Below are 18465 nucleotides of genomic sequence, written 5' to 3' on the forward strand. Positions count from 1 at the left end.
GTAAGCATAACTGGAAAACACAGCAGAGTAATTTAAAAGTTGCTGGAAGTTACTAATAATGGTGCTGTGTGGAATCATTCCTTTATACATCATGAAGCTTTAGCATCCACAGAAATTCCACAGAATCTCATGGAAGTATTAGAAAAGCAATAAGTTTGTAAATCTTATTAAAGAAAGCTCATTCAAAATGTTTTGAAACATTTTGTTCAAAAATTGGAATGAATCACACCCATTTAGTGTATCATACAAAAGTTCATTGGTTGTCTCAAGAAAAATACTAGCCAGGGTATATGAACTTGGAAATTAGATTCATAGTTTTCTCACTGAAAAAAAAATCTCATTTAGCAAATATATTTGAAGAAGATATTTGGGTAATGAAATTGTCATATTCAACTGATATTTTTGGCATCTTTAATGAACTGAGTTTAAAACTACAAGGAGAAAACAATGATATTTTCCTACATGTTCAACATATCCAAGCATTCTGAAAGACATTGTTACGGCAAGCAAGACTTAAAAGTAATTGTCCTAGCTACTACCTGTTCCCAAGGTTTTTATAACATATTGAAGAGAATATTATTAATGAAAACAATTTGAAGGAAATGAAATTAGAAGTATTGTTGCATCTCACTTCTCTATCTTAAACTTTTAACCATTTCTTTCCAAAAGAGAAACATTAAGGGAAAATAGTTGGCTAAAAGATCCACTTGCTTTTCAAAACCCTGAATCAGCCAGGTGAAGTGGTACATGCCTGTAATCCCAGCAGTTCTGGAGGCTAAGGCAGGAGGATCTCAAGTTCAAAGCCAGCCTCAGCAAAGTGAGGCACTAAGCAACTCCTTGAGACCCTGTCTCTAAATAAAATATAAAATAGGGCTGAGGATGTGGCTCAGTGGTCCAATGCCCCTGAGTTCAATCTATATGCATCAGCAAGAAAAAAAGAAAAAAAAAACACCTGAATCAATAGTTGAGTTAAACTTAGTACCTGAAGAAGAGAATGAATTATTAAAGCTTAGTTCTTCATATACATTGAAGAAAGATTATGAGACCCTAAGTTTGTCAGCATTTTGGATTAAAATAAAGACTTTACTTTGCTAAGTAGAAAGAATATCCTGCTATTACTACCATTCACAACAACCAGTTTTTGTGAGCTGGGCTTTTCCATCTTAACCCAGTTAAAATTCAAGGGAAGAAACAGGCTGAATGGCACAGCAGATATGTGGGTAGCATATCTTCCTGTGCTCCAGACTGGAAGGAACTGCTGAACAGACAAGCACACTCCTCATGTTTAGCCAAATCTTACCTAGCTTTTGCCTTTGTGATATATTTAATGATATTTTCTAATAGTTTCCATTGTATTTAGATGTTAACATTGTATGTGATAACTTTATTATACTTCATGTTATGCTGTAATATTAATAAAATCGATGATTTTATATTTATTGAACAACAACAAAAAATGGTCACAAGATTCACCAGAGGATTCCACATGGCCCAGGTAAATTGTGATGGGAGTCCTTGATTGTCTCATGGCTATAGTGCACTAGCAAGTGCTAGGAACTTCCTGCACAAAAAGTATGGGTCAAAATAGCCCAATTTGCTGTGGTGATGCCCTGACCATAAAAGACTCTGTGCAAAGCATGGAAGCTGTGTCAGGTTCTGTGTAAAGCAAAGAAGCTGTGTCAAGTTCAGCACAAAGCACAGAAGCTATGTCAAGCTCATTGACTTAGAGCCTAAGTTAATCTTGGCCTAGATCTCAGATGCCAGCTCCCAGCAGGTAAAGGATTCTTAGAATAGCAAAATAACGATAATGTTTTGTCAGTGCTGTAAATTTCAAGCCTGCCTGCTTAGTAAAAACTGAACAATGGGCTTCCTGGGTGCCACAGAAAGCCTCAAGCATTGCAACAGTGAAACAGCTACAAGAATGTTTCTAGCCCTGTGACTTTATAATGCACCAAGAACAATGCCTCTGTAGTCTAGCTTCCTGATTATGGGACCCTATATAATAAACCTGTAGACCAGCTCTGTGTCACTGTTTCTCCATCAGAGTGCAGTGTTCCATCTAATCCCAGCATTTTCTCTATATCTGTATGTGTGCTTTCTTTAATCCCCCATCCCCTCTCACCATTTTCTTGGGTTTGGCCATGCAAGTTGCAACAGGCACCAGGTTCAGGCACAGGAAGTAGGTAGGGAGTAGCTCTCAGCAGTCAGGAGTGGGATTCAGATATCCAGGGTGAGTATGGTCGGGTGGTATCACCAATGGATATTTCTGTGTGTCTCTGTTCACTGAGAGTTTTCGCATAAGGAACTGAGCTCCTTAGGACAGGGGGTTTCCTCCTGTATTTTCACTGATGTATATACAGAGTCCAGAATGCAACCTAGCTCAAAGCACATGTTCAATCTGTTTGTATAATGAATATCCACCTGCATTGGAATCCCATAATGAAAAGTAGATATGAGGCAAAGTTCATGATTGTTACAACTAGGATATTTTGAATTTGGCATTCTGACTTGATTCAAGAGAAGATACTAAATTATAAACTTGAACTTTGGGTCTATAAAACAGGAGAAGACCATGAACTTTAGACTTGGAGAAGGTGACAAGTAGGATGGACTGAATCCTATGGATACATACAGAGAAAAGTAGATATGATGGGCCTTCAGCTACTGAGAAAAAAAAAAAAGCCACAATATTAGGTGGATGGTGTGGCAAACTCTGAGCACAGAGGACTACCATAAGCAAATCCACTGTAGAGCAGGGTGAATGAATGAACATTTAAATTAACTAAGAGCTACTTATTCATCAATAGAATGTTAAAGCAAGAGTTCAAAATATACTGTGTAACCAAAACAATTCTAAATTTCAGTCCTTCAACCCACAATCCCACATCTCTAGTGGAAAAAAAAATGTGAAAGAAGAAGGAAGAGTTTATCAACTTGGGATCCACAGAAGAGATACTTCTTCACTGGGTGAAGAGATTGACAGAGGCAATAAATGATTGTTAAAGCACATATGTACCAATCTGGACTTCATTTTTACACAAGGAATCCAGCAACTACAAACATTTGATTCTATTGTGCTTCCTTCACTTCATCAAATATTAAACAACTAATTAGCTTAAGTATGGAAGACCAAACACAATTTATATGAGAATAAGAATACACAGGTTAATTCAAAACAGATATAATGCTAGCAATGCAGATATGTTCTAAATCATATATCAAAGAAGAGATATGACTCTATAGCATTGTCTTCAGGTGTGCTAAATTTTTAAGTTTTTAAGTATTTACTTATTTATTTATTTATTGGTACTGGATATTGAAACCAGGCTCACTCTATCACTGAGCTACATTTTGCTTCTTTGTTTTACTTTGATACTTTGATATTTTGATATTTTATTTCTCTCTAGTTGCTAAAGCTAGCTTCAAACTTGCTGGTTTCCTGCTAGGGATCAAAGTTTGGCACCACCATGCTCAGCAAGATTGTCAGTATATATCTGTTTGTACCACCCATAGACAGGGACTCTCAGGAGTGAGAATCTATAGCAATCTTACAGTATATCAGAATCTCAGTGACTTGAAATTAGACTATTCATGTAAAAATCTAGAGAGACCTGTTGAGTTGAGCCACAAAAAAAGCTGGGTTCTTTTGTCTTCATGCCATTTGACTAGGAAGGGGCACTGACCAGGAAGGGGCACTGTGGGAGAGTCCTGTAGTCCCCACATAGCTGCTGAGTTGGGACCACTACTCAAAGGAGCCCTAGCCTTGGGCTGGGCCCTGTGCTCACTGATAAGGACTCACCAACGCATTATTTCTGGCCTGAGTCTTGAAGCAAGGACTTTTGTCTCATCTCAGAAGATGTTTCCTCCCAGGATTCCATAAAGAAATAAAACAAGCCCTCGTCTTCTCAGTCTATATAGTATGAATTGAGCTCTAGCACCAGGGCCCAAGGAGAGGCTGGGGAAATCATGAAGGAAGCATATTTGCATGAATAACCCCTATACTGGCAGAGAGTGGGAAAGAAAAGGAGGCATAAGGTGATCCAGCCCCATGGTGGGGCCCTAGGTTCTCTTTCCACCATGGCCTGGACTCTTCTCCTTCTCCTGCTCCTCTCTCACTCTTCAGGTAGGTTGAGGCCTCAATGATGTCAGGCAGCTTTAAAACCTTTTCTCTCTCTCTCTCTCTCTCTCTCTCTCTCTCTCTCTCTCTCTCTCTCTCTCTCTTCTGGCTCTGATTCATGGGAAATTTTGCCCTGGTCCATGTGCCATAATGCAGAAATCTCTGTTTGCAGTTCCCTCTACCATGCTGTGCTGACTCAGCTGCCCTCCATTTCAGCCTCTCATGGATCATCAGTCAATCTTACTTTCACCCAGAGAAGTAGTATTGGCAGCTATAAAGTATGCTGGTACCAGCAGGAGCCAGAGAGCCCTCCCTGGTTGCTCCTGTGCTACTACTGAGTCAGATAAGAAACAGGACTCTGGAGTCCTTGATCACTTCTCTGGATCCAAAGATTCTCAGTCAATGCAGATGTTCTGCACATCTCTGCACTTCAGTCATAGGAAAGACTCACTATTGCTATGCAATCTGATATAACAGTGCCTCTCACAGTGACATAGATAGATGAGGAAGTAAGGCCAAATCCCCCACAAAGCTGCCCTCTGATTTCCCTTTTGTTGATGTTATAATACTTCTACAGTAATACAATAAAATAAAAACTACAATATTCACTCAGAAAGCCTTCTCCAATTTAAAAAAAAAAAAAAACAATGTAAACACTTAGCCAGGTGTGTTGGCACACACCTGTAATCCCAGAGGCTCAGGAGGCTGAGGCAGGAGGATCATGAGTTCAAGCCAGCAACTTACAGAGGTCCTAAGTAAATTAGAGAGATCCTGTCTCTAAATAAAATATTACACACACACACACACACACACACGTGTGTGTGTGTGCATGCCCTACCCTCCCTCAAGTGACACAGCACAGGATCAGATCTGGCCTTGCCCATGGAATTCTGGGAAATGGAATCCTAAGGATTAAAATTGTCATGTGATGAGGTGCATGATGCAAAAGTAACAAGAAACTGAAGTTATGAGGGAGCTGAAATGACAAACTTTTCAGCCATCAGTTTGCAGAGTGAAATAGAATCCAGAGGGGAAATGTTGTCTTTCCTCTCTTCTGGTACCCACTCTGGATAGAAGATTCACAGATAGAGTAAAGACTGTAAGGAACTAATGCTTAAACCCTTCTGAATCTTAAAAAAAAAAAACAAAAAAAACATTTACTAAATTGTTTATTTGTAAATCAATAAAGAGTATACTAAACATAAAAATTTAGAGACATTAGTAATCAGTGTACATATAAAAGGATTCCACTCTCAATGCTGAATGTTGAGTAAATAGAATTCACTGCATACATATGAGTGTGTGTCATTTATGACTCCCCTCAGAAAGGATGGATTATTCTTAATTCTTCCCTAGTCTTATAAATTCCAAATTAATAAAGCTTTATTGTGATTCAGAACTGCCCTAAAGCTAAAATATTGATCCCTTTAGACATTTGTTTGCTACTTATATATGTATATAGATGGGTAAGTCCCGGAAGTACTGGTGCTTTTGCTTTTGAAGTTTAAACAAACAATGTATTGTTAGTAGCTGGCTGTGCAAAATTATCCTTTGGTTCCATTCTAAATTTACAATTCAGCTTTTTTAATGTCCTCTTTTGAGTATGTACAATTGTCACACATGGGGTAAAAATACTAGGACTTTAAGTTAAGGTGATTATTTTTGCTTAAGATTAATTATAATCAAGAAGTTAATTTACATAGACTGAGAGATTTTAGAATCCAATGTTCTGACCCTGTCTTTTTTTTAATACCTTTATTTTATTTATTTATTTTTATGTGGTGCTGAGGATTGAACCCAGGGCCTCCCACCTACTAGGCAAGTGCTCTACCACTGAGTCACAACCCCACCCAGCCCCTGACCCTGTCTTTCTTGAAGAAAAGTGATGCACAATTTCTGGATGATTCAAAGAGAAGTTACAACCTTTCCAACTAGTTTTAATAAACAGTTGTTTACCAAACTTCTGAATTCACTGGTTTCTAAAACAAGCCTTAAGCCAAATTCTGAAACTTAGGAATCTATTAAGAACCACATAACCTAGTCCAAAAAAGGTGTTTCAAAGTGTCTTAGAATCACTTTTCAGCTTATAGGAAACAATACAATTTTCTCACAACTCCACATTTTACTGACCTCATTACTATCTACATCTTACTACATATAACAGAGGCTGCAGAATGAGTTCATTTTTATTTACATAGCACCAAATATAACTATCAACTTTGAAAGAACTTATGAAAAAGATCAGAAACTTTCAGAGTATCTAAAATTATTTTTTGGTACCAGGGACTGAACCCAGGGGCACTTAACCACCTAGCTATATCCCCAGCCCTTTTTATTTTTAATTTTGAAACAGGATCTTAATAAGTTGGTGAGGCTGGCCTTGAACTTGCAATCCTTCTGCCTCAGCCTCAGTTACTGGGATTACAGGTGTGGATCACCACATCCAGCACAGAGTATCTAAAATTTAAATATTATGTTTCTTATACATATTTTTCTCCTTACATGAAAAGTACTAAGTAAGTTACATTTAAATGCCTTATATTTAAAAAAAAAGAAAAGAAAATTAGGTACTTCTCACTTAAGAGAGTTGAAAATATTTAAAATGATGGGTGAGGGTAAAGAATGAGCTATATATCCAATGTAAATTGGATAAAACCCAAATATAAAATATAAACAGAAGGGGAAACTTTCCTAAAAGGGAATACATACTAACTACTTTTCCTCCCAAGGTAGGTAAATTACCATTACAAAGAAATCTAGAGGAAGCTAGTTTGGGTTTCTTGCCCTTATAAATGTAAATAAAAATAAAATCCATAAGCTCAAAATATTTAGGGTTATAACTAGAAATATATAATTCTACTTTTATGACAAGGCAGCTAGTTGAAATAAGTTAACACAATCATTTGAATTGGTTGTCTGCACACTGGACAGGGCTTATTCCTTTTCTTCAGCTTCTTTGCACATGTGAAGCATGACATAAGATGTCCTGTATTACCATGAACAATGCAACCATTAGATTGACCTTGGCAAATCACACAAGGTTCAATGGCATTAAGGGGGAAACTAGATTCCATACTTTCTTCTTTGTCTTGTGTTTCTTCCTTCTCAAACTCTTTGACATCTTCTTGAGTGCTATAAATAATGCTATTTGAAGTTGATGGCTGAGAATAGTCCTCACTTTCTTGTGACTGGGAGGCTTGTGTGATCTTATCATTTTCCTCAAAACATGATTCTTTGGAATCATTTGCTATAGTTTTTTTTTTTTTTTTTTTTTTTTTTTTTTTTTTAACCATCAGGCACATCCAAGCCAGTTCTCATGAAGGTTCCAACATCTATTGCAATGTGGTGGAAAGGGAGGATTCATTTCATTGCATGAAGTACACTTCCAATAGTCAGCTAAGGAAATTTCAGGATCTTCTTCAAATGAATCCATATCACTTTCCCCTGCCTGATACACAATAACTCCATATACCTCATCATCTTCATCTGAGAGTTCTTGTCCTTCTTCACTAAGGCTATTTCCTCTGAATCAAGAGATTCAACTTCAAATCCTACACTAAATTGATCTGAAACTGAGTCCTGATCCAACCAATTACTGGAATTTTCACTCACACCATCTTCAATATCCAGATTTGATGGAGTCTCTATTGATTCACTGCTACTGCTTTTTTCACAATATATTTCCCTTATTACACACAGAGCCAGGCTTTCATCAAAGGAAAGGGAAATACTATCATATTTGTGGCACTTTCATCGTTCACCATAAAATTCATTTGAATTTTCTTCTGTCTCACTAATTGCTCTCCTTCTAGATGAGGTAGATGGTCTAGAAACCAAACAGGAAGATGAAGGCTTCTCTTCTTGTAGTTCTTGCACAAGGTCCTTCTGATCACTCCCACCTTCAAGGTGACACCTGTTCTCACTCACTAATGTGCTGGAATCTGATGGTTCCTGCTGATTGGCTACCACCAAATTTTTGTAGATCATTGTATATATTCTCCTGTGCTCCTTCACAGAGAAGCTTGGCACTCCAAACAAATCTCCTAGAAGATCATTTGCACAATATACAATATGTTGTTGCTTCTCATCATATAATAGTTTAATCATAATATACTGGCCAAGATAAAATATAACCTCTTTCATAGTGTAAGTGTCTTTTTGTGCACCAACAGACTTTAACAACTTCAAAAGCAATGGCTTTGGTCTAATCAGGGTCTCTTGTTCTGAAGCTGGAATCCGTGAGGTGCTTACAGCACCATCAGTAGACACAGACATGTTGGCATTGCACATTGGCCTGGATCAGTTCATAAAATGTGCCTCACGTCTGTGACCACAGGTGTCCACCTTCAATCACTGGTGACAACTGCTCAACACTCGGGGCTTTTTGCTTGGGGGGGGGGTGCGGAGGGTCCTTCAAGGCACCCCAGTTTTCTTCACTCAGAGCACTTGGGCCTCAACAACCATCCCACTTGCAGCCCAGACCACTGGGCGCTTGAACGCACTAAGTCCAGCAAGAAAGCAAGTTCCTGGCAGCAGAAGCGACAGGAACTTGGTTAGAGGGGTTAGGGCTGCCCCTCCATTTAAGTTTCTGGCTCCATTTTCTCCCAGGAATACAGGGCTGCAGAGGCCAGCACAGAAGCCAAGCTCCACAGTTTCTGAATCTTTTATTATAAACTCCCACATGTTCCCAAAACTTGAAGTGTACTACTCAAATTTAAGATTTAAACATTCAATGCAAAAGAGAGAAGTGCAGATTACTTTTGTCATGCAAACAGTTGTATAGAAAAATTAATTAATGAGAAAACTTTGAAAATGCAATGACCACAGTGTGAAACTTTGGTTGAATGAAGTGAGGTTGGTCTCATACTGATACAATAGCTCTCAAACTGGTACAACAACAACTGACACAACAGCTCCTTGTTCAAACTGAATCCAATTCTTACTTTGAATTGAAATATATATAAACAATGAAGGTATTTCTGCACTTAAATTATGATTCTAAAATGACAGATTTTTTTCTTTACTTGCTTGATTAGTGGTTTAAATGACAGTTGAGTTTCTAGTCTTTGTGCTATTTTGGTGAGATGAGATTTTAAAAAAAAATCTCATTGCTCTTATGCACAAGCAAACAAAACCCTTTTTCAAAGGATCATGTCTCAATCATGTTGAAATGGCACAGCCACAGTCAATGGGATATTCATTCATCTGCTCCTTGAAATGACCCTTTGCTATTTGGGGAAGTGCCTTGAGAGTAGATATTTAACTTATCTTTCAGGATCCCATGCTTGAGCTGGGCTCACTTATCCATCCATAGTCCTCTGTGTCAGGAAAGCAGCTAGCTGGACAAGCACAGGGTGAAATGGCAACATAATCATTCTACAACTAGGACATCAGAACTGTGAGTGGTCTGCCATTGTCCAGCACCCCACACTGTTTGATATCTCTGAATAATTTTAAAAACTGATACATCTGAGAACATTGCACCTTCAATAAGAATGTAGCATCCTAGGAAGAATGGAGGAACTTTGAGTTGGGCAAATGGGAAAGTGAAGAGGAGTTATGTGGATAGGAAAGATGGTGGAATGAGGTGGACTTCATTAACCTATGTACATGTATGATTGCACAAATGGTGCTTCTCTACATGTGTACAACCAGAGAATTGAAATGTTGCACCCCATTTGTGTTCACTGAATTGAAATGCATTCTGCTGTCATGTACAACTAAGTAGAACAACAACAATAACAACAACAACAAAAAAGAATGCAGCATTCTCTCTTTATCCTGATTCTGTAACTCACTCTTCATGCAGACCCAGATCACAGTTCCCTACTTCCTGGCCCCTATAGAAGGAGCTATTCAGTTCTGGGTTCCAGAGCCCTCTGCATTCTCACCTCCCTGCAGTCTCTTCATATGTTACAAAGATCTTATTCTATACATTTGAGCCTCTAGGAGTCTAGGAATTTCTCTGTAGCCAAAGTTATTTACTAACATCAGCTACTGAGTGATCAATCAGTGGGGTGTTGCCCATGGAAATCTACAAACTGACAGTGCCAGGTTATCCAGCCAATGTGTTTTCCACTGAGACTGATGTTTGAACAGTGTATAGCAGCAGGTGCTGTGGGTCTTCCCAGAGTCTCCACAGTAGGTACCCACTATTGAGTCATCCCTCTAACTGCTAGGCTGGAAAACTGGCCTGTGTTTGCTAGTTGGGACTCAACATCTGTGTCTCTCTGGGCCAGAGTCTCCTGCTCCCAGGTCTATGAAAGGTCCCAGCAGCTTCTTCCTTCCTAGTGTCTCTCCTGCATCAAAATCTGAGTCTACACCCTCTGCCGCCACTGACTAAGGAATCAAGCTCAGACTGTAGCTGGTGCTCAGAGTGGAGCAGAGATCACCAATAGAGAATAAAATTTTCATGACCAGTCCTTCCTATTTTAGGAGAGTGAAGACAAAATAAAAGTGACCAGCCGACCCTGCTCTTGGGCCTTAGTGAGCTGTATACATTATAGCCTGGACTCCTTCCCCTTGTGTTTCTCTCTACGGAGGTAGGAACATTTGTCAGAGAAATGGGACATACCCCAAGACTGTGTCAGTAACTGGCTCAGATAACCAACCAGTTTAACTCTGATCCCTGTCCCCATCATCCATGTGTCTTTATGTTTTCCGGTTCACTCTCCCAGCCTATGTTGACTCAGCTATCCTTGTTCTCTGCATCCCCTGGAGCATCTGCCAGATTTACCTGTACCATGAGGAGTGGCTTTAGTGCTAGTGGATTCTACATATACTGGTACCAGCGGAAGCCAGGGAGCCCTCCCGGATATCTCCTGCACTACTGCTCAGAATTAGAAAAACACCATGGCTCTAGGGTCTGACTGCTTTTCTGGATCCAAAGATACTTCATCCAATGCAGGTGTTCTGCACATCTCTGGGCCATAGCCTGAGGATGAGGCTGAGTTTTACTGCAGTATATGGGATGGTGGCTATAACACACAGTACTCTAGGCTCACAAGAAAGTCAAACTAAAATATCCCCTGTGTGTACCTGGTCTGATGTGATAACTGCTGCTGGTCAATGTGCTCACATCTAGCTCAGGGCATAACTACTAGGACTTCAGTGAATCTGTTGTCAGTCATTCAGCTGGTACCTGTTGTACAGGACTTGTAGATATGAAAATCTCTCACTATTTTTCTCAGTTAAAAATAATAATTTGATCTTTGGCTAATATTTTCTCACTCAGATCCTACCCACCATGGCACAAATCAGTTCTTATGGTTCAGGTTCCCTCCAGGGAAATGATGGTTGAGATAATGGGAGGCTGGCCATCCCTTAATGCCAAATCCAGGTTTTAGGTCTGCCTCAGAGACATATGTGTTCTGGAAGCTTCTGGTCTGTCTCTGAGTCCACTAGACCAATCCTAAGAATAAGGTCACCTTCCTCTGCACCTTCTAGTTCCAACCTGTTTCTGGGAATTGTCCTTCTATCCTGAGGCTGAAGAAGTAGGTCTCTATGGCTCCAGGGATATTGAGCAAATAAATCGAGTCTCCTCCACTATGACATGATACTGTGTCTGTGACCTCCACTAAGTACTGGAACCCCCAGCCTCAGGATCCATCCCCTACTGAGTCAGGCCCTGCAGTAACAGTCTTCCTTCTGCACATCAATGGGATCTGCTGCTCATTCCAGGACTTCAGTGAATCTCAGACACTCAATGATGGGTATATATTTAAATAAAGAGGTTCCACCACACAAGTATTGTACAAAGATCAGAGGAATTCAGGGAGCTATGTCCCCACTTTGGGGCTTAGGAAGTCAACTATAGGGACACCCTGCACTGGCTTGGTCTCTCTTCCTCACACTTCTCTCTGCACAAGTAACTGACTGAATGGGATTTAAGGGAAATGGCTCATAGGGGCACCTTCACTGCTCCTCTTTTCATCCCATAGTACAATGCAGGCCTTTATACCAGTTTCAAATAGTAGAAGCAACAGAGTCTTTGGGTGACTCCTATGTCTCCCTCAGACTTACCTGACCTGACAATAACCTGATCAATTGTCTATGCCTCTCCCAGGAATCTCCACTTTCCCCAAGTTCTTCAAGTGCTATGAGCAATGAATCCAGTCTTGATCATGCATCTATCTTGAGTAGCTAGAGAGTTCTCCTCCACATAACTCTTCTTCACATGGCCTCTTACCCATTTATTCTTTGATAGAGAATGTTGAGGTTATTTCTTCCAGAGTAAAACTTCCACACATATCTCCTTTTCACTAAGTTCATAAACAGGTAGAAGAGCTATGGAACCTTGCTGAGTCTATTCTTATAAAGATCATCAATAAACCTTGTTTGCTGCCAACACCTCCATATTTTGTGATTTTTTTAAATTAGCAAATGGTGACAATGAGGACAATTTTCTCTCCTGAGTAGGGATTTTAGGGAGCATGGGCCTGCTGAATTGTTCTGGGAAAGGGAGACATCTGCCTCAGTTTGGGGCAATTTTTACTGGCCATGTGGTAATGGGATTATGTTAAGTCTCATAGAAACCCTAGACCCTTAGGTGTGTTGGGATCTTTGATTATAGATCAGCTGCAGTGTCCTTAATCTTCCATAATATTTAGATATCCATTTGAGCCCCTAGCAGGTGACTGTCCTCATGGCTGGAGCTGACTGACTAGGGATCTGTAGTCTGTCGTCATTGCATATACTGCTCAAGGAAGTTTGGTGGATGTGTTTAGCTCATAGACCATCAGGGAAGAAACTTTTGTTAAACATCTTATGAAAGTTGTCACCACTTATATACATTTATCTGTGTAAAGCTTAGAGATGTTACTCTTCTAGACATGAGCAGAAACATTTCTCAGGGAAGCAATTTTCCATGGATCTAATATAAACCACAGGGAAGAGAACCAGCTCTCACTCTGACCTGTTTAACTTTCTTTCTCCCTGTTCAGAATGGTCCCCAAAACAAATGCTTTCCTGGCCTTCAGAAGGGGGTGGAAATGAGCCTGGAGAACAGTACCCATCACACACTTGGACAAACCCTATGAGAATTTAGGCTACATGGGTTCAAGTCACTAAATTGAATATGTTAAACAGCATCACTTAGATTATCAAGCCTGATGCAGAGTAGGGTTGTAAAACTATGTGTCTTCAACTCTAGTAATGCTAAAATATGTTTTCTGAGGACAGACAATTTAGTATGAGGATTTATTTGCTCCATAACAAGTATTTCAGCAGAATTGATTCTGAAATGAGTAGATTCTGCTTTGGGGTGTAAGAAACAGAGTCCTCATTGATGTAAGACTCTTCTACAACTGTCATCCACATTACCAACTGACCCTGGTCCTTCTTCTCTTAAAATATTGCTACTAATTCTGACTCTTTCTAGGTTTTCAGTGAACTTTTTCTGGGAAAAGTGTGGCAGTCTAATGAACATCTATCCAGTGGTTTTTGAAGCAGTGTTTCCCAGTTGTATTCACAAGATAGTTATTTGAGACTCCTTCCTCATGACCTCTCTCCCTCACCCACCTCACTCACACTGTTGACCAGTTTTGGAGATCATGTTTAGTGGCCCCTGAATATCACAGGGTGTAACTTTCTCTCTAATATTAGGTATCCTGTGGCCTTTGGCCTTAACCTTGTGTAATCTATCACCACAACCTGTGTCTTCAGCAGGGGTCTTAATGGCCTGGTGATCTGGTCAGAGCATCATTCAAATATCTCCTTGGAGCATCAGAAAGAGGCTGTCATTATGAGAATTGGAGCCACCACCTCTCAAGAAACCAAATGAGCATAAGAATAGCTCTACTTACATCAGATAAAATATAATTAAGTTAAAAAACTGTAAAAGCAGATAAAATCACCACTATATTATGATAAAGGGTGTCAATTCAGCAAGATAAAAATTGTAAGTTGGGCTGGGGATGTGGCTCAAGCGGTAGCGCGCTTGCTTGGCATGCGTGCGGCTCAGGTTCGATCCTCAGCACCACATACAAACAAAAGATATCGTGTCCACTGAAAACTAAAAAATAAATATTAAAAAAAAATTGTAAGTGTACGTACTCAACATTGAATAACCAAAACATATAAAGCAAACACTATTATAAAAAAAAAGGGAGACCTAGATTGCAGTACAATAATAATTGTTGGAACCAGGCACAGAGGCACATACCTGTAATCCCAACAGCATGGAAGGCTGAAGCAGGAGGATCATAAGTTCAAAGCCAGCCTCAGCAACTTAGCAAGGCCATAAGCAATTCAGCAAGTTTCTGTCTCTAAATAAAATATAAAAGAAGAAATATATTGTAAATTTCAGAATGAATATTGAAGTAATTTATTTTTGAAATCTTGGGGGAAAAATGTCTTTGGAAGTAGAGTCACATGTTACTAACCTTAGAGATAAGTATTCTTTAGGTTAGAATGGTCAATCTAATTAAGTGAATTTTATACATCTTTAAAAATAAAACAGTGTAGAAAGACACAAAAAGATCTCTAAATTTATGGTTGAAGGAAAAGCATCATACATGAAATTGTAGGTATAATTTTGTGAATTAGGGATGGAATGGTAATATATTATTATTATTTTTTTTTTTTAAATATTTTATTTACATTTTAGTTTTCGGCAGAGACAACATCTTTGTTTGTATGTGGTGCTGAGGATCGAACCCGGGCCGCACACATGCCAGGCAAGTGCGCTACCACTTGAGCCACATCCCCAGCCCAGGTAATATATTATTGGGTAGGCTTATGTATAAAAAAACATACTAACAAATCTTGAGAAAAAAATAAACTAAAAACAAAAACAATAATACAGGAAGTGTGGCTACTCTTTAAACAAGGTTGACAACTCTTGGAAAATTGTCATTTCTACCAGTTGTCTTAATTGACTCGGAGCTCCTTTGATTTAAATAGCTTCATCCTCAAAGTGTTTGTCAAAACCATCAAAAGTTACCCATTAACACTGCAAATAATCAAGCCAACTCATGAAAAAAGAAATAAGAGATTGACCAAACATACAAAGGGGAAAAAAATGAGAAACAGGTAATCCATAGGTGATGTTGAAGACCTTAGACAAATTCCTTGGTGGGGTAGAATTATATATATCATTGGTGGGGTAGAATTCTTGACCTTCAAGACCAAGGACCATGTACAGAAATTTTTGACCAGTAGCTCAAAGGTGAAGAACAAAGACAGTAAAATACTTGAGATCATTATCATGAAGTGTCCTTTCCCTCAGGCAGCAGTAACTCAGATGACTTGGGTTTATCTTCCTAAGAGCTAGGAACTAAGCCTACAAGGTTATACTTTAGACAGCAGTTGATTAGCATAGTGACCTAAAATTTATACTAGCAATTAAGTTATGTAAATACATTCCTAGAAGGTTTACAAAGTAAGAAGAAACTTCACAGGTATCTGTTTATTGCTGGCCTGTCACAGAATTGTTTACATATCAAAAGAGAGTCCTAAGGCTTCCAAAATATAGCCATTTGTAACCCAATAGATAGGGACTCCTGGTTAATTAGGTTCCCAGAAGAGAGACCAGCAGAGGGGAAAGGGAGAAATTAACCCTTTCCCCAGGCACTGATTTTTTTATCATAATATTTTTATAATTTTATTTTATAATCCAGTCTGGTATCTCTGTCTCAATTTTAATATAAAATAGCATCCCCAATGCTAAGGAATAAACTTAACCAAAGAAGTGATAGATATATGTCACCAGGCAAATACCTTCTCAAATCCTGAAAAAAAATCCACTTGGCTAGCCAGTATTTTGTTCCAGAGCAGACACCCACCTAGCCAGTTATGCAAACATCTGGGACCTGGGAAGCTGCTGGAATCAGGCAAAACTATGTTCAGCCGAAAAGGACAGTTTGTGGATCTGTTATTCACCCCAGACTCACTACCATCTCTTTGTAATATATGGCCCTACTAAAATTCCCACCCACCAGCCTTCTGTTAGTCTGATCTGCTTCTGACTCTGATTGGAACCAGCCTGTTAGAAATATCAGGGTGCCACAAAGAAAGCAGATAGTACTCAGAAGTCACTTGGTAAAGCAAACTTTACTTCTCAGAAGGGTGTGCTACAAAAAAAAATCTGGCAAGCAAGCACACTGGGTAGGAAGTCTGCCCAAGTCTTTAACCCTAACACAGTACTGCCCTTGCTCTGATAGGAGAAGTTTGGGATTACAATCTATATGATTGACTAATTTAAAATTAGATAGGGAAAATGAAAGTTCTGTAGTTAAGATTGGATCACCCACTATACTGTAGGCATTAAGACTGAGAACAGTCTTAATGCCTACCGTATAGGGGTCAAAATGGCTATCTTCCAATCACATGGTTCAGATTACAGCAAACACAGTTTTGCCACATATCAGAAAACTCAGACTACAGGTTTAACTTTGACAAAAAAGAGAGCATTAATCTTAAAAGCCCATTAAGGATCAAAAAAGTGACCACTCAGCTCTAGGCTAGACCTAACTCCCTCCCCAAGAAGTCATATATGTATAATAATTTAAAAATTATATTATTATATTATTAATAGTATTCCTACTCCTTAACTAAAACCCTCCCCTTTCTCCCTTTACTCTTTTTTTCCACCCAGGGCCTTGTGCATGAGAGGCAAGCACTGTAACAACTGAGCTATATCTCCAGCCCTCCTTTTACTCTTAAAGGACCTTCATCTTTTGCTAGGGCAAGAAGCTTATCTGAGAGGTATTTCTCCTGGCTTCTCCAAAGAACCCAGATTGAGTAAGAAATTAGTAACCCATATTGTGAAAACTGCAAAGTATTTGTGAATATGACCTAAATAAATGGAAAGACAGCCTCTATTCATGTATTATTAGCTTAGTGTGGTTAAGCATGGAAATACTCTAAAAGCAGCAAAGAGATTTAATATAATCCCCATCAAACTCTGTTTTGTTGTTCTTCTAATTCTTCCATTTTTGTGCACCAATTTAAAAATTGACCACAAAAATGGTATGAGATTGAAAAAACAAAAACAAAAATCAAAAAAAACAATTGTCAAAATCATCTTACAAAAGAAAAAAAAGTCTGACAATTTGTACTTCACAATTCCAAATTATACTATAAAACTACACTAATCAAGGGTGTGATACAAGCATACGGACAGACATGTCATTAAGTCCACACATCTGTAGTCAATTGATTTTGAATAATGTCACCATATATGTATGATAATTAAAAAAATATTTTATTGGCCCTTTATGAAATATGGTTGAAACAATTTCCACACAAAAAATGAATAAATTTAGACCCCTGCCTCACACTGCTGTAGGGACAGGCAAGGCACCGAAGATAGCAGGAAATAGTTTTATTTGGCTGCAGCCAGGTTCAGAGGGTACAGCCTTTGCTGTAATCAATCAATCCTCGGGGTTCAGGGAGTTTCAGAATTTTTATACCCAGTGTGTAAGGGGAGGGGCTCAGAAGTTCACAGACTGCAGAAGTTCACATAAAAGCAGATTTTTCTTTCACTGTTCTGGGCAAGTTAACTCTTCAAGGACAACACCTGAGAAGGGGAGAGCTTCTTCTCCCCTTTCTTTCCTCCCCCTGCCAGCTGTTACCATGGAGCCCAATTGTAACTTACCTTAAAAATGTAGACATCTCTGTGAAGCCCAGCTCAAGGCCAGAGACCTTGTTTGCACATTTCTTCAAAGTACTATACTTGATATTTTGTGAAAACTAGTAAGGGGGTGTCCAGCACCTGGAGTGCTGGTATCTTCTCGGCCAGTGGCCAAGTAAACAGGGTGACATGAAAACAGGAAGTTTATCTACATTGGACTCTTTCGCAGAGACTCCTTTGATGACAGTCTTAAAATCAGCCATGGTGAAGAGGGCTTTTCTGTAGAGAAAGGGGGTGCCACTTCAACACCATTTTTAAAGATTAACTCAAAACAGATTAAAGACCTAAATACAACATTGAAAACTATAAATTAACCCTTAGAATTAAATTATAGGGATAAATTTTAAGAAAGAGGTATATAAATGGATTGTTGGATGTGACCAAAAGAAAAAAACATAACAAAGGAAAAAATTTAAATATGACTTGATTAGAATTAAAACAACAACAACAAAAATATGCTCACATCAACAGATATGGCCAACAAAATGAAAAATCAATATAGGAATGGGAGAAATATATGCAAATTACCTATCTAAGAAGGCTCTAATATCTAGAACATTCAAGTAACTCTTACAACTGAGCAACCAAAGGGAAGACACACAACAAAAATTAGCAAAGTATTTGAACAGAATTTTCTTAAACAAGATGTACAATGACAAAGAAAGACATGAAAAAGTTCTCAAAATAATCAGTAATAAGGGAAATGCAGTTCAAA

The 18465-nt window shown here is 38.8% G+C and overlaps 1 pseudogene; it reads right to left on the minus strand.

Moving 5' to 3' along the window:
* Positions 1-6918: 6918 nt before the first annotated feature.
* On the minus strand, positions 6919-8425 carry LOC124108977 (E3 ubiquitin-protein ligase Mdm2-like; annotated as a pseudogene).
* Between the last annotated feature and the right edge of the window lie 10040 nt (positions 8426-18465).

The sequence above is a fragment of the Marmota monax genome, unplaced genomic scaffold, assembly GCF_021218885.2.
Source record: "Marmota monax isolate L192 unplaced genomic scaffold, Marmota_monax_Labrador192_F-V1.1 WCK01_AAM20220418_F8-fsc00414, whole genome shotgun sequence".
Classification (NCBI taxonomy): domain Eukaryota; kingdom Metazoa; phylum Chordata; class Mammalia; order Rodentia; family Sciuridae; genus Marmota; species Marmota monax.